At 38.6% G+C, this 27339-nt stretch overlaps 1 long non-coding RNA gene across 5 annotated transcripts in view; it reads right to left on the bottom strand.

Moving 5' to 3' along the window:
* Nucleotides 1-27339, bottom strand: part of LOC126262673 (uncharacterized) — a 172755-nt gene that overhangs the window by 122764 nt on the left and 22652 nt on the right. For all 5 annotated transcript variants that reach the window (XR_007546750.1, XR_007546752.1, XR_007546751.1 and 2 more), the window contains one exon: nt 20969-21129. This is a non-coding gene — a long non-coding RNA (uncharacterized LOC126262673). The remainder of the gene's footprint in view (nt 1-20968; nt 21130-27339) is intronic.

The following is a 27339-nucleotide window of genomic DNA, read 5'->3' as shown; positions in this document are numbered from 1 at the left end:
GGTGACGAATTCAATCAGAAAAAAATTCGGATAAATTTAAGTAGTTTCCTCGCACGGAGGTTTCTGTTGAAAGTGAATTAAGTATGTAGAGAATTCATCCATCCCAGGAAACGATAATCTCGAGAATTCTTGTCTGTTATCGATATCGATACAAGCAAGATATACACTATGTGATCAAAACTATCCGGACATCCCCTAAACATACGTTTCTCATATTAGGTGCATCGTGCTGCCACCTACTGCCAGGTACGCGGTATCAGCGACCTCAGTAGTCATTAGACATCGTGAGAGAGCAGACAGTGGAAGAGGGTCGTAATGTGTAATAGGCCGACATCTATCCAGACCATCACACAGGAATTCCAAACTGCATCAGGATCCACTGCAAGTACTAAGACAGTAATGCGAGAGGTGAGAAATCTTGGATTTCATGGTTGAGCGGCTGCTCATAAGCCACATATCACGCCGGTAAATGCCAATCGGAGTCTCGCTTGGTGTAAGGAGCGTAAATATTGGACGGGTGAACAGTGGCAAAACGTTGTGTGGAGTGGTGAATCATGGTACACAATGTGGTGATACGATGGCAGGGTGACGATATGGCGAATGCCCGGTGTGCGTTATTTACCACCGTGTGTAGTGCCAACAGTAAAATTTGGAGGCGGTGGTGTTATAGTGTCGCTGTGTTTTTCATGGAGGGGGCTTGCACCCCTTGTTCTTTTGTGTCGCACTACCGCAGCACAGGCCTACATTGATGTTTTAAGCACCTTCTTACTTCCCACTGTTGAAGACTTATTCGAGGATGGTGACTGCATCTTTCAACACGATCGAGCACCTGTTCATAATGCACGGCCTGTGGAGTGGTTATTCGACAGTAACATCCATGTAATGGACTGGCCTGCACAGAGACCTGACCTGAATCCTGTAGAGTACCTTTGGGATGTTTTAGAACGCCGACTTCATGCCAGGCCTCACCGATCGACATCGATACCTCTCCTCAGTGCAGCATTCCGTGAAGAATGGGCTGTCATTCCCCGTGAAACATTCCAGTACCTCATCGAACGTATGCCTGAGAGGGTAGAAGCTGTCATCAAGGCCAACACCTTATTGAATTCCAGCATTACCGATGGAGGGCGCTATGAACTTGTAAGTTATTTTCAGCCAGGTGTCCGGATACTTTTGATCACATAGTGTACGCCTGCTTACTCATAAAAGGAATTGATATTAAAGAAACGACAGACAGATAATAAGGCAAGCAGTTTTCTAATAGTCTAGGGCCCAACCGAAACAGTCACAAATGCTGAGAGATTGAATCATTTGCCAGATAAGCTCGTGCAGACAGAATTATTAGGTAGAGAAACCTCATAACCAGCCGTCATATTACCTCATGACTACTTGTAAATGGTGCCCAAAGACTGGTGTGCACTCTCTGGAGCAGTGACCTATGGAGCACAAGCGCGATTTATCAGAAAACATTCCAATCTTAAGGCGACGATCGCTTCTAGATACTTGTAGCATTTCGAAATATCAAGCGCCGGTATTCCACACAGTGCTAACAAGAAATCAAGCAAGCAGAGAGATTTGCCCTGAGGCTGAGCTACCATGAGTAAGATCAACTAAATGACTGTGTATCAAAGCGGATTAATCCTCTTGTTATTTCGGTCCCGGAGGAGTAAAGTAAGCAGATATCCCTTCCGTCGAGTCCCGATGTCAGCACATCTGCAGAACACAAAGAACCGGAACCCTCGTCTCTTGCCGGCCGAAGTGGCCGTGCGGTTAAAGGCGCTGCAGTCTGGAACCGCAAGACCGCTGTAGGGTCGCAGGTTCGAATCCTGCCTCGGGCATGGATGTTTGTGATGTCCTTAGGTTAGTTAGGTTTAACTCGTTCTAAGTTCTAGGGGACTAATGACCTCAGCAGTTGAGTCCCATAGTGCTCAGAGCCATTTGAATTTGAACCCTCGTCTCTTTCTATAGAGCAGCGGGGTAAGTCCTCTTACCGAAGTTCGTAAACACAAGAATAGAGTTCCACTTCCTTTTAACGGTCCCTACCTCAACGGTAGTTTTGACGTGTTGTGACATCCTCAAGACAGACAAGGTGTTTGGAATGAAAAATTCCCTATATTAGATAACCTCTTCAGCACCTGAAAGAAAGTGGTATGGTAGCTTTATTCCTCAACAGCATACATATATGGCTACTCGAATATTATGCCTGTCTATCGTCGCCGGCCGGTGTGGCCGTGCGGTTAAAGGCGCTTCAGTCTGGAACCGCGTGACCGCTACGGTCGCAGGTTCGAATCCTGCCTCGGGCATGGATGTGTGTGATGTCCTTAGGTTAGTTAGGTTTAATTAGTTCTAAGTTCTAGGCGACTAATGACCTCAGAAGTTAAGTCGCATAGTGCTCAGAGCCATTTGAACCATTTCTATCGTCGCTGATTTAGGCTAATAATTTATTAAGCAATGAGTTAAAATTTTTCTTGTTTTCACTGTCTGGAATGTGTTTGGATGTATGACCAATATTCTCAATAAATATTCCATTGCACAATACAAAAATGCTTTTTTTCAATCAACACGTAGTTGCTCTTAGTTTTAATATTAGCCCCTAAACAAATTTAGTGAAAACTAGTTCTGTCTAGTTTAGTTAGAACGTGGTCTTACTAGTTGGAACTAGTTGATACTGATAGCCTTAGTTACAACTAGAATTTGCTGCTGGTCAAAAGAGAAAGTCAGTTAAAACTAGTTTTAACTAGGCAAAACGCGTTTTGACGAAGTGGCTCAATATAAACTAGTTTGAACTAGGGATATATATATATATATATATATATGTGTGTGTGTGTGTGTGTGTGTGTGTGTGTGTGTGTGAGGAAGGTCGATGACGCTCATGAACATATATATATATATATATATATATATATATATATATATATATATATATATATATATATATATGAGCGTCGTCGACCTTCCTATTATCACACACACACATATATATATATATATATATATATATATATATATATATATATGTGTGTGTGTGTGTGTGTGTGTGTGTGAGATAATAGGAAGGTCGATGACGCTCATGAATATATCCCTAGTTCAAACTAATATATATATATATATATATATATATATATATATATATGTGTGTGTGTGTGTGTGTGTGTGTGTGTGTGTGTGTGTGTGTGTGTGTGTGTGTGCGTGTGTTTGTGAGTGTCTGTGATAATAGGAAGGTCGATGACGCTCGTGAACAAACAGTCTTATTTTCAATAGTAAAATACGTATGTGCGAAGAAACTGCAAGACCTTTCCAATCACTTCTGGAGCAGAAAAATAATAGATGGACCAATATTAAATGGAATATTACGTAGATAGAAACAGGGATCAGGCAATCGTCACAGCTGGAGGTACAAAACTACATCATATATGAAGAAAACATAGAGCTGCAATTTGGAAGTTTGTAAACTGTTGACAGCGTTCAGAGATTGGTCGGTTTTACCTCTTGTCTTCCTAGCGGTAACTACAATCGTGGGATTTTTTTTTTCATTTCAACATTTACTTTAAGTGTCTTATCCAGGATCATTATATACTCATCTACACCAAAATTTTTATCTTTTTAGTGGTTCCTTCCGTCTAAAGCATCACACAATGCATATTAAAGTAATGATAGCGATATAAACCTTCAAATAATAATTATAATTAATTGTTGGCAATGGAATTTACAATAATGTCCTTAGTTATTAAGTAATGTCACTTCTGCTGCTGTAATACTGTTTTGTAAAAATTTCTTTCATAAATATGTGACTGTCATTTGGGAATAGTATTATGTCTACAGAGAGGCAGAATAGCACCACTAAAGTAATGGCAACTCAGGACTAAAACAGTGTATGACAGAGGAATATTAAAAAGTAAATAATTCAGCAGAACAGTTAATGAAGGAAGTACCTAACTGAGAGTGACTGAAATGTGATGTGATTATCAAAAAGAGTGTTGACAATCAAATGGGGACGGTTGTTTCCTGTTGAACAAGTAGATGACATTTCATATACAGCTAGGAACCACCTACAAATATGTTACCACTGAAAGGTTTTCCTTTTGGGGAATTAATTGTGACTCAATCACACTGAGTTACTGAATAGTTTATCCACAGGTTGTGTAGCTGGTTGACTTGGGGAAAGGGGACCAAACAGCGAAGTCAGCGGTCCCATCGGATTAGGGAAGGATTGTGAAGGAAGTCGGCCGTGCCTGTTCTAAGGAGCCATCTCTGCATTTGCCTGAAGCGATTTAGGGAAATCACAGAAAACCTCAATCAAGATGGCCAGACCCGAGTATGAACCGTCGTCCTCCCGAATGCGAATCTAGTGTGCTAACCACTGCTCCACCTCGCTCAGTGTCCACAGCTATACAGTTTACATGGAGATCAAGATGGGTTGTAAAGCACTCATATCACAGTCACGAAGTGAAGATAGGTTTTTCATATGAGAAGGGAATTAGTGAGGAAGCCAATGAAGAAGAGCTGAAAAGTTATTGCGACAGAGAAAGTGATGGGGATGTGAGTAACTGGAAGAGTGTTAAAACTGAAATGGGGAAGAATTTCACCTTTGGAGAGGTGTATTACAGCTCAGCAATATTAATAAATACGAAAATTCTACAAAAATGTTATCAGAAAAGGATTTAATCATCCCTGCGCTCCTTGGCAGCTATTTTAGAAGCATAAAAACTAAAAGAAACACTTAAGAAACTTGGTGAACGTCTCGCATGCAAGTATTCAGCTACAAACCGTTTTGAGATATTAATATTTGTGGCACATTTCTCTATCATAGTAGAAGAAACTTGGCTGAACTAATGATTGTACTACTTCATTTATTTTTTATTACAGCATGTTGTCTATATTTTTTTTATTTTAATCTATAGAAGAGAGAGCTTTTCAGTATGTTATGACTGGCTTCCTGTAAAATCCTCCTGTTTGTCCCATGTTATAGTGTTTACTAATCTATGAGGATATACTAGAGTATGAGTGCCTTTATGAGCATGAATTGAGGTGCGCCATATAAATGTTCAATCAGTAAGTGTCACTTTGCTATAACGATGACTGTGCATTCATAAAATTAAGTTTTGAGTCGAATATGTCCTGAGAAAGGTTGTGTGTCTTGCCAGAGCTGAAACAAGTAATGTTCTCAATACTGGTGCTTTGATACAACTGCATGTCACAGGATGTAAGTAATAGTTACATGAGTGTAACACAGATGTAATGTTTCAGAGAAATAGAGTGGCCTGAGATCTTTGACTTAGGAAAAGTTGGCAGTATATGTACTACAACAATTTCTGCGTTCCACAAATGGCCTGTTTCTCATGTTTCCGTTGAACTAAGACAGTGACTAATAGAGAGATGATATCTGTTCCAGATTTTGAGAGTGTAACAGATTGGTGTCAGTCATATGAAACACCTTGTTGAAATAAAATATTGTTAACATGCAAGCATCTTCATATAGCCTTACCCATATATTCATTTATTTTCGTTTGTACACTTCAGGTTACCTTGCATGGAAGGACGACTGAAAATGATCATCTTAATTGAATAAATTACGTCCAGATATGAAGAAAAAATATGTCAATAGTGGAGCAGAGAAGATAGGTCCTAGAAAACCAGATGTAGGCACTAAAATAATAAAGTGAAAAGTTTGTGTATAGACAAAACCAACCAAGTGCGCTAGCTACCTATCAGTAAAAAGTTGTATTCGAATAAAATTAGAGTGATATTAATTTTAATTTTTCGTAGTCATGCAGGAAAGCGTTAAGAACCTCCTGACAACTTAGCAGCAGCAAAGCTTTCCTTCACTGAAAACTGATGAGCTAGAATTTTAATAGACAATGAGCTCAAACCTGAAGACATGTTGAACCAAAAAAAAATTAGCTAACTGAGTAAGGGTCTCGAGGTTTAGCTTAAAATGCATCTATTACTTTTAGTCTCTAAAAAAGCGTGACACAAGACCGTATTATGCAGTCTGAAGCACTCTGTTCTAAAATAACTATCAGTAACTGCAGTAACAGACATTAATCATACCAAGCTGTTCAAGGGACATAGTTCTTTAAATAAACAGGTAATCTACCAGTCATTAAGTTTTCAAGTAATGCTGTTGTTAACAACTCACTTACAAAAAGTAACTATACAGATCTCCATATAAAATACAATTCAAAAAAGTAAATCTGAATCAATAGGTATTGTAAACATAAGTGTACAATGTGCGTGCAACTAAATCTCAGAAACGGGTCCCTGTACGATAAATGGAGTTATATGGTGTGGTAGCCCTCTATTCTCCATCATGAAGAAGGTTACCGTTTTTACCTGAAGAACGTGCTTTTCAAGCTAAAAGGGCTGGGCTAGAAATTTTTAAAACATTCCAGAACTTTCTAGAGTATTCGAGAGCATTGTAGAATATTACAGAGTATTCTAGAGCATTGTAGAATATTATAGAGTATTCGAGAGCATTCCAAAATATTCCAGAATGTTCCCGAATTTTCCACAATGATTCTGGATGTACTGAAATGTTCTGCAATAGTGTGGAACATTTGAGTAGATTCCAGAATATTTGGACACAGCCGGGAACATTCCAGGCTATTGTGAAAAATTCCAGAACACTCTCGATTTTTTTAATGTTCTGGTTCACTGCGAGCCATCGGAAACCTTTCTGGTATGTTCCGGAACTCGACACTGGTGGGGCTACACATTGGTGAGATATATAAAGGAAGACCCATCATGAGTTCGAACGTAAGTTTCTTATCAGTAGTGAAGGGAGGAATTGAAAAAGAAGAGCAGTGTGTGAACAGAAACAAACATTGAAGTATGAGCAGTGAAAGTGACACAGTGACTGAATATAAATCGAAAATAAAGTGTGAAAAGTGTGTAAAATGTACTTAATGTATTTGTTAGTAAAAAGTTGATTTGATTTACATTTTAGACAATGCCCAAATGTAAAGGAGGAGTAATAGTAATCCATACATATTGTATTTGTGTGTGTATTTTCCACATCACGTCCCAAACACTGGACCGAATTCAACCGAACTTGGTACACATATACCTTAACGTCAGGCAACAGTCACTGTGGGGGTAGCTACCACCTACCTGTCAAAGGCGAAGGAGGTAGGATGAAAAAGAAGTGTAACTCGTGACGCGTGAATTCCCTGACTTTATTCATATAGTATCTGAGAATGAGAGCACTTAGCGGCTTGAGAAATTTGAAACTTTCACTTTTCTTTCTCACTGACAGCCCCTATAAATAATGAAAGGGAAAATGTTCATCATGTACTACTTTTTCGCTGTTCACGCAGTAAACGTACCGCATGAGGCATGGCAACATAATTTATTAAAAAAAAATGGCTCTGAGCACTATGGGACTCAACTGCTGTGGTTATCAGTCCCCTAGAACTTAGAACTACTTAAACCTAACTAACCTAAGGACATTACACACATCCATGCCCGAGGCAGGATTCGAACCTGCGACCGTAGCAGTCCCACGGTTCCGGACTGCGCGCCTAGAACCGCGAGACCACCGCGGCCGGCATAATTTATTAACTCTTTACTACTAATTGAATGGACGACACAGTTCATAGACAGTACGCAAGTATACTGATGAATCGATGTGCAAAATTGTATCATTACAATATACAGAGTTCGGGAAATATGATGTGATAAACAATGAAATCCGTGAAAAAATGGTGCATCATGCATTATGTTTAATTTCATTACATCCCTGTTACTAACTTTTTCGGAGTGATTTTTCCAGACAGTGTCGACATATGCTGCTGTATGTATCCTTGTACGAGTCATAGTTCTGGAGACATAACGTCATACACAGTGAGAAGTGTGAATCTCTGCTACATTGTAAACGTCGCTTAAAATTATTACTTCGTTGCTACTATTTCCATTCGCAACATACTTTTTAGATAGTGTCCACACATCCCACAGAATGTCCCAAAAAATTATATCATTGTACAACACATAGTTCGAGAGATACGACTTTATAAACATTGAGGACAATGACAGAAGCTGCGTGGTATGGACGTGGATACACAGGTGTAAATAAATAAGCAGGCAACGTTGCGTTTCTCCGCTGGTATTGCTATGTAACAGACAAAGCGTCCACTATCGTTCTTCAAATGTTTGTTGAAATAATCTAACAATCATATCTTGCAATTATACATTATAAAAATCACTAGATTTTGTCAATGCAATACGCAACATGAAAAGTCCACAGTATTAGTAAAGTGCATTTATATATTATGAAACATCACAATTAAACTGAGGGAAACAATGAAAAGAGAAATTAGAAAATTTTAAGCTCCTTCAATGAATAATCATCTAATGATGTAAAAACTACCATGATCATGTTATTAAGGAAAGAAGCAGTACCTCATCTTGAAAGATTTGAAGATAATTTTGTGGAAAAATAGCCAGCAGAAATGTAGTCGGAATCAGTTATCAATCGGAGTGAAAACAAATTGAGAGAAATATAACTTAAAAAATTCAGTACAAATAAAACAGTAATGGCTATGTGTGCCCTTGAAATGGGTGTTTCACAGTCACCATTTCCAAGTGATACTCTGAGAAGTTCTGGCAGCTCACAAGATTTATTTCCAGCTCGTTTTTTATTTTTTATTTTTATTTTTTTGCAATTATTTAATGTTTTGATTTGCAATACTAGGCGATGAATGTGAGTTATATAGTACAATTTGTGCTACACAGAATGCCGGCCGGCCGTTGTGTCCGAACGGTTCTAGGCGCTTCAGTATGGAACCGCGCGACCCTACGGTCGTAGGTTCGAATCCTGTCTCGGGCACGGATGTGTGTGATATCCTTAGGTTAGTTAGGTTTAACTAGTTCTAAGTTCTAGGGGACTGATGTCCTCAGATGTTAAGTCCCATAGTGCTCAGAGCCATTTGAACCATTTGAACAGAGTGTAGTGATATCATCAATACGTTTTCAGTACTACAGTGAGCTGTCGCCTTCTAGGTGCACTGCTCCCTGTTAGGAACAATTTTATAGCAGTCTTGACGACGGCAGCAGGCACTTTGAAGACTAGCTGAGGATCTGTAGGATACATCTGTGTGTTATCGTGGTATCTTACAGTACACCATTATATTCCTTCCACTATAAACAATATGGTTTAGAATATGAATCAATGTCAACGTACATTTTTGTGGTTCTAGTTAAAATAACTGTTTATTTAGCAGCACAAAAGAAAACTATATTTGAAGCACTTATATTTTACACAGACGTGTTGCAATGTGAAAGATATACATCAATATGACTATTTATTCCATTGTGCATCAGTACTACAGAGTTCATATTTCAGTGCGTCAAGTTAGGGTAACATGCTACTCCTGCCTCAGCGATGATGCTGTGGTACATATCTTAGAAGTGCGTTGCACAAGGAGAATGTGTAGCCCATGGGATTGAATGACGCACTTTGGAGATTCTATTATTGGAGCTAATTTTCTGCTTGAATTTGAGGTTGTTGATCTTCGATGCGTATTCTTTAGCAGGATGGCTGGCTCAAGTCTGCCACTGCAGGGATCTTCTGGCTATGGGGCGTTTCATTAACAAAGTGTTCTTCAGAACGTAAATGTACCAGATGTGGTCCATCGTTGGTACCTTGGAAAGGTTCCACCATTGCGTGATGCCTTATGGACAGGTATGAAGAGGTGATGAGTTCAGGACAGATCAAGGCAGATGTTACTTCATGGCGTTGAAGATTTATTGATGTAAGTGACGTCATTCATGTGCCGCTGTGTCTTAATAATGAAAGTTAAAATGTCTCACGCCACTGGCGTACCATGAAAGAAATCAGTTGGAAGTCTAGTCGTCATGCAGTAAGTCATTTATGCAGCGATGGTATTGTATTTAGGAATAACATAAGCATGAAGGACGATTAAAATTGTTGGAAATTCTGGAACAAGTCATTCGATAGTCGAGCACTTAATGCTGCCTTGATTTAAAGATGCTACCATTCGAATTTACCTTTCGATGCCAGTTTATATCCAGTGGATTTGATATGGTGTGTACCTATGACCTTCCTGAGGTGTTCGAACAACTGAAAATCAAAGTGTCGTCCTACCTCGGTGGTGACGATTTCTGGGACTCGAAAATCGGAAATCCACAATATCAGAAGAGTGCTGACAACACTTCCTGCAGTGATGTCCTTCAGAGGTACTGCCTCTGTCCAGCGAGTAAACGATCATTAATGAAATATAGGAGAAGCTCTGAGAAGAAGAAGAAGGTCCCACTCGATGGTTGTATGTTTTGAAATTTTTGCTTTTTGGCGGTCCTTGTAACAAGCTGATTATCCTTCCTATTGGTATTCCTGCACAAATTATTCAAAGCAGTATGTAGTAATAATCCCACATAGAAATTATCCAGTCAGTAAAATAGGCATATTTCTGATGCTGTTTTAGGACGATTAAAGTCTTTGATTATTGCCACTTTCTCTTCAAGTGGTGAAATTATTTCACGTGACACACGAAAACCCAAGAATATCTCTCTCCAAAATGCTCTTCTCTCGTTAATGTTAAAGTGAACTTGTCCAGCAAATGAAGAGCATATTGCTGCGGTGTATGTACTTCGTCGGATGCTAAAGGCACGAGAATGTCATCTTAAAACGAATAAAAAGGCCATTCCAAACGCCATTAATAAATCGGTGAAATGTTTGTGTTGCATTCCGGGGACCAAATGGTTACTCAAAAAATTCGGCAAGTCCAACTGGCGTGATTACAGCAATTTTAGGCACTTCTTCTGGCGCGACAGGAATGTGGTGATAACCTCGAATAAGATTCCTTTCAGAAAATATATTTCTGTTGGGGAGATGGCAGCTGAAATCTTGTAAATGAGTAGTGAATTAGCGGTCTGGTGCGCTGACACCATTTAAAGATCTATACTCCTCACAAAGACGCCAAGTTTCATCTTTCTTTGGAACGAGGTGTATATGACTGAACCAGCCGCTTTTATAACGACTATGTATTTCAAGATTGATCATTCTGACATTCAAGTTCCACTTGTGCTAATTTTTCTTGTAATTTGGGGGGGGGGGGCGGGTCTCGCTTGTGAATGCACTGGATGTTCCGTTGTTGCGATGGTCTGTTGCACATTAACTTCAGGTAAATCCTAATTAGGTTTGACCATGAGATTGTTAGGATATATCTTTACCAAGTCTGTGCCTCTCTCAAGAGCATTAAACATTCAATAGGTACAACCTCGAAGCATGTGATAGTGATTAAGGTTTGTTGAACAACCTACTTTTTTTTGACTTACCACCAGTCAATTGACCATAATAACTTAAGAAACTGGCTGGCGAATATCTGAAATAGAAAGGATCATGGAACTCTTCTTCTAAGGGCAATATCGATTTCAGCAGGCGTTCACCAGACGTGTGTATTACAGTATGACATCACCTCATGGGATGTTTCTGTGTATGCCGCGGGGAATTGGATCTGAATTGCGATCATGTCTGAATTCTTAGCATCTGATTGCGGCTCGCTAATTTTTAATGCTGTTTTTCGGATGGAAAAGTACATCATGTTGAGATGGAGTCGAACACATACCAGCACATGTTGTATCCTAGTTTTACTTCAGTCAGCAATTTCCAAACTTGACGTGATGCTAAGTATTCATAAGATGTGTTTTTAAGTCTGTGATACAGGGAGCTGACAATGGTTTGGACATAAAATCCGGAAGTAGCTGTGGTATTTCGCTATTCACTGATCCCAAAATATGACATGTCGTCATTTGATTGCTTGTGCGTACGATAAAGAACTGAAATTCCACTTGCAATAATCATTATCTCAATTTTCCGCCAGAAGAATGGTATTTTCACAGTTAAACCCGAGAATTCTACTCCGGTGTCTTTGATGCTGGGTGTGCTACGAAAACGTATGTTTACATTTAAGCCATAACAGTGGAATGCTGTTTCTAAGGGCTTAACAGTGTGGTTCTAGGAAAAATGTATATCTATTTAGTGCCACCAAAGAAAACTACAATAAATGTGCCTGTGTTTTTGCGGTCATGTTGCGGTGGAAACGATAATCAAGAACATTATACCAATTACGCCATTGTGAATCAATATTTCGAACAGATTTTATATTTCACTACATCAATTGCTGCCACAATGTAACAGGTACACCTACAGTACGTCATCTATAATTGTGAAATAACTAAGCATCTAAAGCGGGTGAATTTTTAATAGTTCATACGACATAACACAAGCCCAGCAAACGTATGAGTTTTTCTAATACTTTAACCTTTTATGCTGATAAGCTTGTCCAGGTTGTAATGAACACATGTCATTTATTATGACTAAGAATACTAAATAATTTCACCTCTGTCATAATGTGAGTTATTAATAATGCTATCAATTTTGAAGGATGGATTCCCAATGACCGAAGACTGAGGATTACTCCTCCTGCACATTCAGTCAGTACGTTGAAGAACATTATGACAATATTTGAAATTTATTTACTTCTTGATGTATCCACTTCCACGAGAATAAGATTAGCTACTTGGGTTGATATTCCCAGTTCGCACGAAATATATTTTCTCAGTTCCATCATTTAAGGGCCATAGAGCTACTGTGTGTATCAAACCTTTATTTTGTAGCGTTTCATTCTAAAAATTGATCATCTCTGTGTAAAAAGTAGGAAAAGAAATTCAGATATGCACTGAATATGAGACATTACTGTAGCTACTTTCTCAAGGACTCATATTACGAGTCCTTCATTTCTCCTTCTATGCTTTCAGATGATAAATTTGTGTCACAGAATCCAAGCTTAAGTTCTTCTCTAAGTAATTGCAGTAGAAATATACAGCTCTATTAAGATATCACATGCAAAGGAAACGAAACTGAACATTTATGGAGGTAGAAAACTTCACTGAAGGCAACATTTTCCCCCTGCTGTTAAATTTATTGTGCTGCTTACAGTCACTGCACTTCTGTATATCTATATCTATCTTCCAACACAGTCTCAATATAAATACCATAAATTAACCCTCGCAATACGAAAGCTTGTGGTGAGGAGGGAAGGAGGGAGGGAGGGGGGGGCGAGGAACTTCATGCCCACCTCTCGAAAAATTGGTGAACCAGTCAGTTACTTTATATTTTAAAATACAGAAAAAAAAAGATTTAATTTTTCAGACGAATTCTTCTCTCAGATTACATATATTTTGAACATTTTTCAATTAAACTTCACAAATGTAAGACGCATGAGCAGGTTTCTCATTCCCCAGTGATTGTTGTATTCAATGTTTAGAGGTTCAGAGCCCTATTTACACACCAAAACCTCGTTAAAATATATGTTGAGAGTACAAGTCAACAATGAACTAAATTTCTGTTTTTTGAACGTTTTTCTTTCTGGCGGTCATGAAGTCGGTAATACATGTTACTGCAAGTGCATTAATATTGCTAAGTGTGTGCTAAAATGAATTTAGAAGTTCTGGATCTTACTTATACGTCACTACTTCTTTGAAAAGTATGTTGCTAATATGTTAACACAATTCAAGAACATTAATGTATTTTTTTCGTATTTCAATTTTTTCCCTCTTTGTAAGTCAGGTTATGAAAAATGCTTTGGTATTTCCAGGGATCAATTCTCAGTTAATTTCTCATGCCTACTTCATGACTTACACTCCATGATTGTGCTGATGTTTTTCTAGAAACACAAATGCTAGTTCATTAGTAAATTACAACTCATTTGACAATTTCTGCTCAAACGGTACTGCTGTTGACATTCTTCATTGTGTTTGAATAGCAGCATTTGCTAAATCCAGTAAATCATTCTACACTCATAAACCAATTATAACGCAATTTTATTTAGCATATAATTAAGCCAAAGCATCAATTCAGTATCTGTTACTCATTGTGAAACCCAAAAATACCAGATTAGTTAATATAGAGTTGCAAGCACTACTTTGCCCACTAAGTGCATTCATCTGTATAAGTGTATTACTGTATCAGAATGGGTTTCAAAAGCCTTTTACTGCCCACATCTAACGGTCCTTTCACACTTTACTGACAATTTTTGACAAGTTATAAACTACGTAGCAAGCAACAGGTGCTATTAAATGTTAATAGTAATTTATTGGAAGACAGAAGAATAGGGAAGCCCACAACACGGCAAAAAGAGATGGCAAAAAGAGATGGCAAAAAGAGATGGCAAAAAGAGCAGTGGCAAATCAAAGGCTGAGGCAATAGAAGAGGCGCATGAAGAGCTGGAAAGAAGAAAGGACGGCAGGAAACTCCTACGGGTTGCTAAAGCAAGAGATAAGGTGACGAAGGACGCAACATCAATGAGGCAGATAAAGGATGAAGCAGGTGTAGTATGACACGACCTTGAGAAAATCGTGAGTAGGTGGTGGGAGTGCTTTGAAAGGCTATTGAATGAGGAAAATTTATGAGAGAAGTACGACGATGGAGATATAAATGAATGACCCAAAGTATAAGAAGGGAAGAAGTCGAACACGCTAAGAAGAAAATGAAAAATGGGAAGGCCGTAGGGACAGACCGAATCCCAATAGAAGCATGGAAAAGTCGGGGAGAACAGGGACCTGATATTCTCTGAGATCTAATGCAGAAGATCTGGAAGGAAGAAAGAACGCCGCATATTCGGAGAAGCAGTATGCTGGTCCCCATATATAAGGGGAAAGGGCAATTATAAAGGGATAAAACTGATGTCCTATACAATGAAGGTCTGGGAAAGGATAATTGAGAAAAGGTTGCATCTAGAAACTGAAGTATGTGAATAACAGTATGGATTATGTCGGGAAGAGGAACAACCGGCGCAATATTTGCACTAAGGCAACTGACAGAGAGCCACAGAGAAGTACAAGCCAAACTGCATACAGCCTCTATCGATCTTGTGAACGCATATGGCAGAGTGTTGAGGCAAGAGATACGGAGATGTGTGAGAAGTAAATTCCCTATCAGAAAAATGTATCAGGGTGGTAGAAGACATGTATGAAGGTGCAATAACACAAGCCAGGGGCAGTGCAGTAGCAACAAAGGCATTTTCAGTGAGAGTAGGACTACATCACAGATCTGCTCTCAGCCCATACCTCTTTGACCTTGTCATGGATGTACTAGTCAAAGATGTGAGAAAAGAGGCACCTTGGAGCAAAGTGTTTGCCTATAATGTTGTAATCTGTGAACCCACCCAAGAGGCACTTCAAGAAAAGCTTGAACAGTGGAGAAAAGCTCTAGAGGAAACGGGAATGAGAATTTGCAGGGTAAAAATAGAGTGTACGTGTACAAAGGATGCCAAAGATCTATATATTAAACTACAAGGAGAACAACTGATGCAGGTCAAGAAATTTAAATATCTAGGCTCTGACATACAAAGTGATGGAGGACTGGAGGCCGAAATACAACACAAGATAAATAGTGGATGGATTAACTGGAGGAAACTGAGCGGAGTACTGCGTTATAAGAACGTTAGCTCCAAAATGAAAGGAAAGCTTTAAAAGTCTGTGGTGAGGCGTGCGATACTGTATAGTGCAAGAGCTTGGCCAATTACAAAATCCCAAGAGAAAAAGATGGATGTGGCAGAAACGAGAATGTTAAGGTGGATGAGTGTAGTGACACGAAAGGACAGACTAAGGAATGAGTACGTCAGGGGAACAGTGAAACTGGGGCCCATAGGAAGAAGATACAAGAAAAACAGTCTAAGAAGGTATGTACATGTGTAGAGAAAAGGGGAGTATTACGTGGGGAGAAGATTTGAAGACCTAGAAATCGAAGGCTCAAAGAGAAGAGGAAGACCGAAACTGAGTTGGAAAGACAAGGTAGCAGGGGACCTACGGGAGAAAGGATGGCTCAGAGAAGAAGCACTGGATAGGCATTTATGGAAGAGAAAGATTCAGTAAAGCAACGCTGATCCCACATGACGTGGGAAAAGCCTGAGATGATGATGATGATGATGATGAGTAGGCCTACTTACATAAAAGCTTCTGAAGATTAATGTGTTGTTCAAATATAATATGGTATTATGCTCCTTTCCCTTCAGAAATTCCATATTGTAGTAGCATACTCTCTACATTTAGCCTGGATACACTGGTGCTTTAGTAACTATTTCATTACTGCCAGATAAATATGACTTTTTGATGATTTTGCAGAAACTGGTTTTATAACAGTGGCTTGTCAATCACTGGAGTTACTGTGACTAGGTAAGTGCAGAACATTCAGTACAGTACAGGAAAATGAAGTTCACTATCAAGTGTACGATGTCATCTTTGAAAGTTGAGCCACATAAACTAAAGGCTACGATTCTGTATTTCGTATTTATCACCTACTGTTTTGTTTCATGTTTCTAAAGTTAAAACAATCATGTAATCTGTAAAGCTGTTTAATTGACACTTTTTGAAATACTGTAAGTAAACTCCTTCAATGTATGCTAGTACCTACTACATCAAATAACCACTTTCACCTCCTTGTTGCCTAATGGAAAGCATTAGGAGAAAAATGAAAATACATTGCGCAACAAATACAAACAACCTTAAAAGACGTGAACAAATAAAAGTAAAATGGAATATTTTGGGGAAAAGTAGCAACGTGCATAGAACTAGAGAACTGGCGTATAGCTGGAAATTAATGTCGGATTAAACTATAGACATAACTGAATTTTTCCATCATTAGAAGCTATGTGACTCATTTACATGCATAGTCACTTCTGTTATGAAACGGTTTTCTATAAGAAGTAACTATATTAATTAAAACAATTACTTTCAAGATAACAGAAAGTTGGTAGTAAATAAAAAGGCACCAAGCATTAAGTATATCTGGTAGATTAATTTTCTTATCATTGGAGCTTGGGTCTGCCTTATGATAAACACTGTTTGACAGTGTCTCGGGACAGACAGATCAGTCTTCAATGCTGTGTAACCGGAAATACTAGAAATTACACTCACTAATTTTGTATTTCAATTAGCATCAAGTATACAGACAACAAAATACAGACTACACATATAATATTCAAATATTTCAGTAGAACCAAATAATGAAAATAAATGAAGCAGAGCTAGGAACAGATATTTAATATAAAGTAACATGACAAAGGAACATTCATTTTTGGGTTTCCTGTTTCTAAAGGCTGATGATAATAAATTTGAAAAGGCAATTTATCGACATCGTGAGGAAAAGTGCATAGATAGTGCTTTGAATGAAATTCGTATTTGAAGTTTTTCTTCGATTTCATAGTCTGATTAGAGATTTAATTAGCTGCAGGATGAGATTATTGTCCTTTTTTGGGATCTTGTCAGTTAGTTACAGTTTCCCACATTTGTTCATTGATGCGTGGGTCCAGACTATGTAATGTGAAGGGTATTATCGCTTATTCTACTATCATATGTTTAGTATGATTAACTTGCAACAATGAATTTCCGCATCTCATTTGAAATCAGGACACCATATTAAGCTTCAAGAGGATCTACGAGACTTGTATATCATTGTTGTTGCAAGCCCAAGGACCCCAGCTGTTTACAGTATCACTTCATATTTCCATTTATGTACTCCTTACTACTCCACTTCTCTTGTGTGTGTCTATCTCAATGTATATCTCTCACTATTAGTGCGTCTTCAAGTTGAGACTTCTGAAACGGTGTCTTCTGTTAAAATGTGGAAATTCAATGAGAAATGTAAACGATTAGTGCATGAATGTTATTGGAATTTTTTCAGTTGTGTGAAGGAATCAATAATGGGTTTATAAATCACTGTGTCATAGTGTCTCTTCCACTGGAGATTTCTATGGAGTATGATTTTGAGATTCCACAAACTGGGGTGATATCGAATATTTGTTGCCTATATGACTGTTCAGATTGTTCTAATCTCGTGTTTGTCATGATCCATAACAGCTGACTTCGTATATCAGATTTATTCATACATGATACTAGTAACAGCATATGTTCTTGCTTTAGAAATTTATCTTATACATTTTATACCTCACTAAATTGTGTTTAATAAACTTATACTGTACATTTCCTTTGTTCAGATATTCCACTGTCTCTCTCTTAACTCTGTATATTTTCTCAAAGAACTATGCTGAAATTCTCATAATGCATCACTAATTCAGTTTTCATTTAACGCTGGCAAAGACGACTTCGTCATAGTAAGTTATTGCTTTCTGCACACGACCTCCAAACATTCAGGTTATCTGGCAACAGATGACAAACACCTTATTACTGCACAAATTGAGCATGTTAGGCCTAATTTGAACGCACTTTTGTACAAAAAAGTGTAAGATTTGGAGTCAATATTCTAATTCAAAAGTCAACTCTGTTACTTCCGAGTATCTGAGTAATTCGTAACATTTTGCCTAAGTTTTAACCTCTTCATCTCTGAAATCGTAGCCCTGAGGTTAGATTGCTTGACTACTGCACCGTATTCGGTGTCTGGGGGTAGTTTCACAGCCTTGCAAGAACGATGATATAATGTTTCAGAGTGGGTGACACTCTTAGATACTTTTGCATTTTATTACCTAAACTTGACTATTGAATTTACACAACTCTTATTCAAGTAACCTACTTGTACACGCAGAAGGTGCATAAAAACAGATGTTTAGGTAATGGATGCAGTTGTGCCACTATGTTAATTTCATGTTTATTTGATTTGTAATAACAAGAGTTAAGTTTTAGCATCACCAAACCGTTACAAGTCACCTTGAAGACTTTGGGAATAATCACCATAGTCTTTCTACAGAAAATTGGCCATATTGATTCTTGAACTTAAATGTATATCAAGTTTTGCATAAAATGATAGAACCAAAAGACGAGACTCGCATCCAAGAGGAAACAAAACAATAAATATCTACACTAAAGTAAATACAGAGAAAATATACCTACGCGTGCACACTTAATGAATAACCTCAGATAACCGTGTTATTATTAATACGAAAATAAAATCATTTTCTGTCCATATTAAATAACTCAATACCTACATTTTCAAGAAGCAACAGCTGTAGAGAGGTAACACTTTCATTTAACGTCTCCAAAATACAAAAATATGGGTAATGCGCATTCCTTTTTCACCCGCGCTTAAGAGTACGCAAAACAAATACAAAATGTATGCATTTAGGAAACGTTAGAAGTGAACTAAATACTATCCTTACATAAAGACCACTGTTTATGCCATACTTAACGAACTGGATCCAGTCCTCGAAAATTGGCTCCGTACACTCCTTTTCATATCGTGGACACAAAATAGGCAACCTATCTGCTGTCTCTTTACAAAAGTAGTAGTATTCGGTCTAGAAAAGGATGCCTCCCCACGTTGATTTTATCTTTGTACCCTCAGGTATGTGCTATTATCTGTTGGTATTTCTCTCCCAAATACGTCAATTACTTGAAAAGAACGTCAGGAGCTCTAATTGGAAGGCTTGTGGCCTCCTCTTTATGTTTATTTAGCCGTCGATAAACTCAAGATTTCTGCACTCACCACTGTTGTTCTGTGTTCTCACTTCCCACCCATGGAGATTTTGTATCTGGACCACCACTGGAGGTGCTCTTACAGTCGGCCACTGGGCCTCTCACCTGCGTATGCAATTTTCAGTGGTTCAAAGAAACCATGATGTACGGGCTGAAGTTTAGGACTGGCGGGTTGTGCTGGGGATATCAATGATTCATGCTGACCAGTTTGAAAACTGCAATGTGGAATGTAATTGTAGAGTATCAAGTGGACTGGATCATTCTTAGTTGGTTTCCTATTTTCGCAGGAGCGCTTTAGACGAACGGATCATAGCTTGTGAAACCATTGTCTGAGGCCATCGGGAGAAAAGTTCTGCGACTATCTTAGAAGAGCTCAGACTTCATCCACACTCATGGAAAGAGTGTGGTTGGTTCTCTGAAAAATTGGAAAGGTTTTATTACTCAAACAACTGAGACTCTTTCTCCTCTTTTTGGTGGCACAACTTTCACAACCAAAACATTACCTTTTGAGCTTACGAAATTTGCGATCTCGTTTGGAATAAAAATTATTATATCTATTGTAGAATCTAGGATCCATGTATTCCTAGTTCGTTTTCCAAAGGTAACTGCAAGTGTTAATGCTAAATGTCGTGTTCTGGTGAAAATGTATGGAAATAGTCTAATTAATGTCCGAGTGACATTTGTACACCGCCCTAAAAGAAAACGCAGTCAATATTAGGAATGGCCAAAAATATTTATTTTTGTACTGGACGTTTAGCAGGACAGCGCCAAGAAAACATCCTTCAAGTATACTCCTTCGTCCCAAGAGGAGCTCCAAAATTTCGTTTGCTTTCTCCGTTTGCGTTTTTTGTTTGGCCTCATTGAGCAACACGTTGTTTAAGCGCTCTTTCCTGCGTTAAAAATTATTCCAAGCTAAGTCAACAGACAGTAGCACACATCACATTTGTAAAATATGTGGATGCAGTATGGTAGACTAAAGCCAACCTTTCACAATGCATTCAAGAATTTAAGATTGTTGCTCGTGTATTCTGTGAATAAGTTTTACAATAGAGTAGCAGAATTATATGAAAGCAAAGTCAACAGACGGCAGAACACATCAATTTTCAAAATGTTGGGATGCGGTATGGTAGACTGAAAGGCAACCTTTCTCAATGCATTCAAAAATTAAAGACTGTTGCTTGTGTAATCTGCAAATAAGTTTTACAATAGAATACTATAATTATATAAAAAACTCTCGAAAGTGATTCTTAGTTATTTTTAATTCGTAAATACGGATTTTGTTCACACAAAACCTAGGATGTGTTTCTGCTACCACTCTGAACACAACTACCGAAATGCAAAACTAATCCGTTTGGCCAACTATCAGGAACATAAACTGAACTCTTTTTTGGGAATGCGCACATGAGTACATTTACCCTAAGTTTGTGACTTACAGAAATTCTTCTGTTTATGACCTAGTGATCGATTAATTCACTACATGAAACTGTTAGAACTTAAAGCTGTAGAAACAATTATGCATACCTACCTCCTCATATTGAGTAAAACGTACCATGGTGGCTAAGAGAGGAAAGACGGAGCTGAATCAGGACACATTACTGGGAGACTGTTTCGTACACCAGTCAGATGCACTCTTTTTAGCCAGTATTGTATTCTCGTTCATGCAAAGCGTCGGCTGTTTCTTCATTTCTGCCTCAGAAATAAGACACAAAAATTATCAAATGAAAAAGATTTCATAAGTCACATATTTCGCCCTCATTATAAGTGTAATGAAACTAAATAGCGCTATGATGCATATTAAAACTTTTTCAACGATGTTTTATGACAGCAAGGTAATATTTAAAGTATTATTTATTCTGATTTAAAATCTGGTTTTGGATTTTCTATACCAAGACAGATATTTATTCTAAACACATCTGACGTTTTAGCTGAAATCAAATTGTTTTTCTAACAGGCATTTCTTACCTTTAACTGAAAATAAATTATTTATTTTTTAAATCTTGTACAGAATACGTTAAACTCTGCTTTAGACAATGGTATATGTTCACTTAAAAACACTGGTAATGGTTACAAAAGAACAATATAATTTCCCTTTGCTGGTTTCGCTGTACCAAGTTCATTCGGAAATGGGGTGAAACTTCTCTTCCTTTTGTGTCCCTCTACTAGTGCCACGTGTCTTTATCAGTGACCTAGTAGAATGTTATCCTTGTTCCTTCCTACCATCAAAGTTTGCAGGGAAACAATCAGTATGTCGGTGTAGAAAAAGAAGCTTCACTGTCATGTAACAGTCTAATTTCATTATACTGAGTGGCGCTGATCTAACCATGTTTTTATAATTTAGATGTTTGTAGTTGCCCGCGTAATTGACCACTACTGCTTAATAGAAACCCAAGCTTTCTTCCCACTGATTTCATTGTACTTTCAAACAACTTATCCTTCATTAACTTTCGAATCTGCTCTGAGTGCCACCACTCACCCCGCCTCCCCCCCCCCCCCTTAACGATCCATCCTTTCACTTTATCAAAAGATACTTTTGGAAATAGTGTTACAAAGTGCAGGAAACAATTGCCATATTTGGAAGTGCTTTAGTAAACTGTTTCATTAATCCCAGCTTGATGTGAAGAGGAGTTAACAATATCACATTTCGTAAGCCCAGTTGGAGAGTTTTCGTTTTGGGCCAGTTGGTTACCTTCCAATGCTTGTATTTAGCTCTGCTGTTCTACTCACACTTTATGAAACACGGCTATTACTGTGCAGCCGTACTGTTGACCATGTAGCTTGTCAAAAGACTTTCAAATCCCTACATACTGTCTAAAAATGTTATTTGGCACATGTTGGAAGTTTTCATACGCCTTCTTACGGTGCATCAAATAGTCAAAAGGTACTAATACAAACAAATTTCTGTTATGGATAAGTACATATGTCCTCGGAGTCTATCGTGGCGGCATGACTGCATAAAATCTTCTCGGCTTCGAAGCCGCGTCAATTGCAATAACATTCTATGGAACAGAAAATTTTTTAGGCTACATTTTGATGAGTCTATAGCAAACCTCCTCGGACTTGGGTTGTAAGTGACATCAAAGAGTTTCAGTAAACCCTCAATATCGCAGCAAAAACCATACAGTCTCCTTTTTGTAAAGGATTACGTAAGTTCCTTTTTTCTGTTCCGGTACCAAGAAAATGAAAATGATACTCCGGGTAGTAGAAGATGGTTTGCTTTCACCCCTAACCCGGGCAATTTGGTGGCTTCTTTTGTCAGATCAAATTCAAGATTGAACAATTTTGATAGTTTTGCTGCGATAATTCTGATGCAAAATTTTGTTTCATCTTATAATCGTCACACTCATCTGCTAAGCTGTCCTCTGTTATAAATCTTGAAAAGTGATATGTGGAATTTGAAAAGGGAAAGATTTGTTTCTTTCTTCATTAAGCGTAGCAGGTCGTAAGGCCGAAGAAACGTTCGAATATTTTATATCCTTTTTATTTATTTCCTTTTTATCTTTAATGTTAACCATACGAGAATAAAAATCATATACGAGATTTTGCGGCTTTCTCCGAACCAGGGTAACCTGAAAAGTCGTTGGTTTCCTCTTCTCATTTCTTCACAGTCAGAGTCCTTTGACAGACGCTGTACGTCTTAACCTGCGCTATGTCCAGCTTTTGATTTGGTCACTAAGTCTTACACCAAAGTATTATTAGTACACATTTTACAAGAATCTGGTAGTGGCTTGTCTTTTTTAGCAATTTCGTAGCTATTACACGCATAACAAAATACATTTTGGCTATTCAAATACTTGTGGGAACTCAGTTCTAACATACTGCAAAACGAAATTTAACAGAAAAATTTAACCTCAAACAAAGACATCATGTCAAAAATGAACTAAAACTTCCTGCGTAACAACGAGTTTGGGGTGAGAAGTGTGACCTCCAATTTAATTTAACTACAATGAAAGTCCTTACCTGTAGTAAAATTTCAGGAACAGCGAAAATTATGCGAACATCAAATATCATGTTGCATAGTGTAACTGCTAAATTTAGTGTGGTTAACTTTCCATCATTTGCAAAAAAAGGTTAACGCCAGAATTAAAATTGAATTTTTAACTTTTTGTTATATTCATTGTCATTACTAGCAATACACGATTCAGAGAATAAATGTCACTCTCAAAATATCTTACCTTAAAGGTAAGACACATTCTGTCGTGTCGTGATAGATCATCCTAGCAACTGTGGACAAAAATGGCTTACAGCTTTGTTTCTATGTTTTACTTTACTATAATTCGTGATAACTGTCACCTAAGAGATTCAGTTTGTTTCACTACAGACTATTCTTTAGCGTCCGGTGATAAAACTGGTGGCAGCAGTGATGTGGAGATAACGCTGTCCATGGTCCTCCGGAGCGACGTAGTACACGCAGTAGCGAACCTAGTGCAGGGTCAATCCCATAGAGAGCTAGATGTACCCAAGGAGAGGGCCAAAGAAATCTCCAGCAGAACTGTAATGCAGGATTCTGCCAGTTCTTGCCTGTTCGTGGCCTCTAGTCAAGCTGCGACAGTACGGGGATGAAATTAAATGTTTATGTTGGGCTGTAAATTAAAGTCTGTTGGATTCTTTCCCCGCCCAGGTCTGTAATTGTAATGATGCAATAAAATTGCTTCTGATGCTGTTAACCAGGAAGACAATTCAACCACCATGTGCTACTGTGACACCATGATGACTGTTCATTCTTTGGGTTAAGATACAACAAAAGTTTTGAGTCGATTAAGTATTGATAAAGGTAATTCCAGTGGCAGCGATGGGAGAAGCTCTGTTCTCTAACCTGGCACATTGGTAAATTAACTGTTACGATATACTGGTCACAGTTACATGAAAGTAAACAGAAGATATTTGGAGCAATGGCATACCATGAGGTCTGTAACATAAGAAACGTATGAAAACATATTTACTGTAACAGTTTCTCCATTCCATCGACTTACATGTCCGTCGAATTATAGCAGTGACTTTGAGATAAATGTTAACTGATCTACGTTTCGAGAATGTAACAGATCTGTGTCATCTATATGAAAGATCAGAAACGCTGTACACCTTTGTCTTCAGCACATCATCTTTGTAGCTATGTTTATATAACATGATTGACTGTCTTGTTGTTATAGTTATTATATAAATAAGTATTCAGTTAAGTGATGGCTTGTACTTCTTTATTTTCTGAACTCGGCGGTGACATTTTCTGGTGCCGAAAAACGGGAACTGGAAACTCGCGGGCTGTTATTGGACGATACACTACTCCCTTCTTGTCACTGACGGAAGACGGAGCTGCTACAACATTGAAGATGTATGATGCAACTGCGAGCTGTTGAGGGGAAAATAATCACGATCCACTGAACCTGCTGTTGCCGTTATTTAAGCTTTAGAAAGTGCATTATCCAGCCGAAATAGATCATGTCGTTGTGCGTGTTTAATGTAAAATTTGTCGTCAGTTTTCGCACACGGTAGCCTCTGGCATCTCTCGACATAGCAATTTGCTTCACGTAGTCACTCTTTGCTAAGGTCAAACAGTTGAAACGTTTTGACTGCGCGCGTAGCGTATTGTTTGGAAGCTAAGAACAAGTATACCTCTTTAAGGGTTTCAAGGTTTTAGAAGATTACTATCTCGTCCCAGAAGTCGCGTTACGCGTCTGGTATCCGTGGTTGAGGAGTTGTCAGATGACACACCAGTACATTACATTAAATACCGCAGGGAACGCTAGGAAGAGAAGTTATCACTTCTCTCAAAGCTTGACGAAGCTGTACACAATCATCTCTCGGACGAGGAGTGCACACCGACTTCGTTGTTTCCGACGAGTATCTCGTCAAGGCGAAACACATTCGATTTTCAAAAATCCAGAATCGTCTGTGGTTCATATCGCTGCTTCAGTTAATCTGCCGTCTCCTAAACTCGATCCATTCTCTCGAGAAATTGAGGCATGCCTCATATTTCGGGAACAATTTGAAAGCTGTGTCGATAGAATACTTCCGTGCCTACTGGTAATAAACACGTATTCCTAAGAGAAAATCTCGTGAGTGAGCCCAAACAGGTGGCCAATGGCATACCAGTGGCTGCTTCTGCTTACGAAGACACAAAGCGAATTCTTCAGGCAAGGTACGGAGACCGCAACCGCAAAGCCAGGCCAAAATAGACTACTTAGACTTCAGATAACTGCGACCCATTCCAGTTGAATCTTCTGAAATTCATAATGTGGCATTCATAGAATGTAATAAAGACAAACAAACTCTGTAATCCTGTTGTGAGTACGTAAATGCCAATGTTAAAGTTTCCACCCAAAAGCCTTACTCACTTTTCTCGCAGATATTTACCAGCGTTGGATAATCCGCGTGAACAGGAAGAAACTATCGGAAGGAGATGTACTATGCTTAAAGGAATATTTAGGGGAAGAAGTCAACTGTGCACTCACTGCTCATAATAAATACCTAAGGACACGCCATTCACTAACACATCTGGTCATTAAGGCACATTAACTCCTGCCGCAGCCACTCTCAGCGTTAACTCCAATCAAGGTCATTCGTAACACAAGACCACACGTATCGTGAAGACTTTCTGCAGTTTTAGCCCACATAGCGTAGTTGGGCACAAGATTGTAAGAATTAAGGAACATTCCACAGCACCTGACGATCCTAAGCTGGAGAATTCGCTGTTATCTTTGTCTCAGTCAAGACCACACTATAGCGACGGTTCGAAGAAAGGAATGACCGCCTACTCTTATTCCAAAGAGCCGTTGCTGACAAATTTGTGATGAGTCAAACCAACCAAAGCCATCCCGCAAACAACATCTACATCTACATGATTATTTTGCAATTCACATTTAAGTGCTTGGCAGAGGGTTCACGAACCGCAATCATACTATCTCTCTACCATTCCACTCCCGAACAGCGCGCGGGAAAAGCGAACACCTAAGCCTTTCTGTTCGAGCTCTGATTTCTCTTATTTTATTTTGATGATCATTCCTAGGGCTCAACAAAATATTTTCGCATTCGGAAGAGAAAGTTAGTGATTGAAATTTCGTAAATAGGTCTCGCCGCGACGAAAAACGTCTTTGCTGTAATGACTTCCATCCCAATTCGCGTATCGTATCTGTCACACTCTCTCCCCTACTACGTGATAATACAAAACGAGCTGCCCTTTTTTGCACCCTTTCGATGTCCTCCGTCAATCCCACCTGGTAAGGATCCCACACCGCGCAGCAATATTCTAACAGAGGACGAACGAGTGTAGTGTAAACTGTCTCTTTAGTGGACTTGTTGCATCTTCTAAGTGTCCTGCCAATGAAACGAAACCTTTGGCTCGCTTTCCCCACAATATTATCTATGTGGTCTTTCCAACTGAAGTTGTTCGTAATTTTAACACCCAGGTACTCAGTTGAATTGACAGCCTTGAGAATTGTACTATTTATCGAGGAATCGAATTCCAACGGATTTCTTTTGGAACTCATGTGGATCACCTCACACTTTTCGTTATTTAGCGTCAACTGCCACCTGTCACACCATACAGCAATCTTTTTTAAGTCGCTTTGCAACTGATACTGGTCTTCGGATGACTTTACTAGACGGTAAATTACAGCATCATCTGCGAACAACCTAAGGGAACTGGTCAGATTGTCACCCAGGTCATTTATATAGATCAGGAACAGCAGAGGTCCCAGGACGCTTCCCTGGGGAACACCTGATAAAACTTCAATTTTACCCGATTATTTGACGTCTATTGCTACGAACTGCGACCTTCCTGACAGGAAATCACGAATCCAGTCGCACAACTGAGACGATACCCCATTCGCCCGCAGCTTGTTTAGAAGTCGCTTGTGAGGAACGGTGTCAAAAGCTTTCCGGAAATCCAGAAACACGGAATCA

Source organism: Schistocerca nitens, chromosome 6 (genome assembly GCF_023898315.1).
Source record: "Schistocerca nitens isolate TAMUIC-IGC-003100 chromosome 6, iqSchNite1.1, whole genome shotgun sequence".
Lineage (NCBI taxonomy): Eukaryota > Metazoa > Arthropoda > Insecta > Orthoptera > Acrididae > Schistocerca > Schistocerca nitens.
Note: the sequence above shows the minus strand (reverse complement) of the source record. Positions and strands in the feature narration are given on the sequence as shown.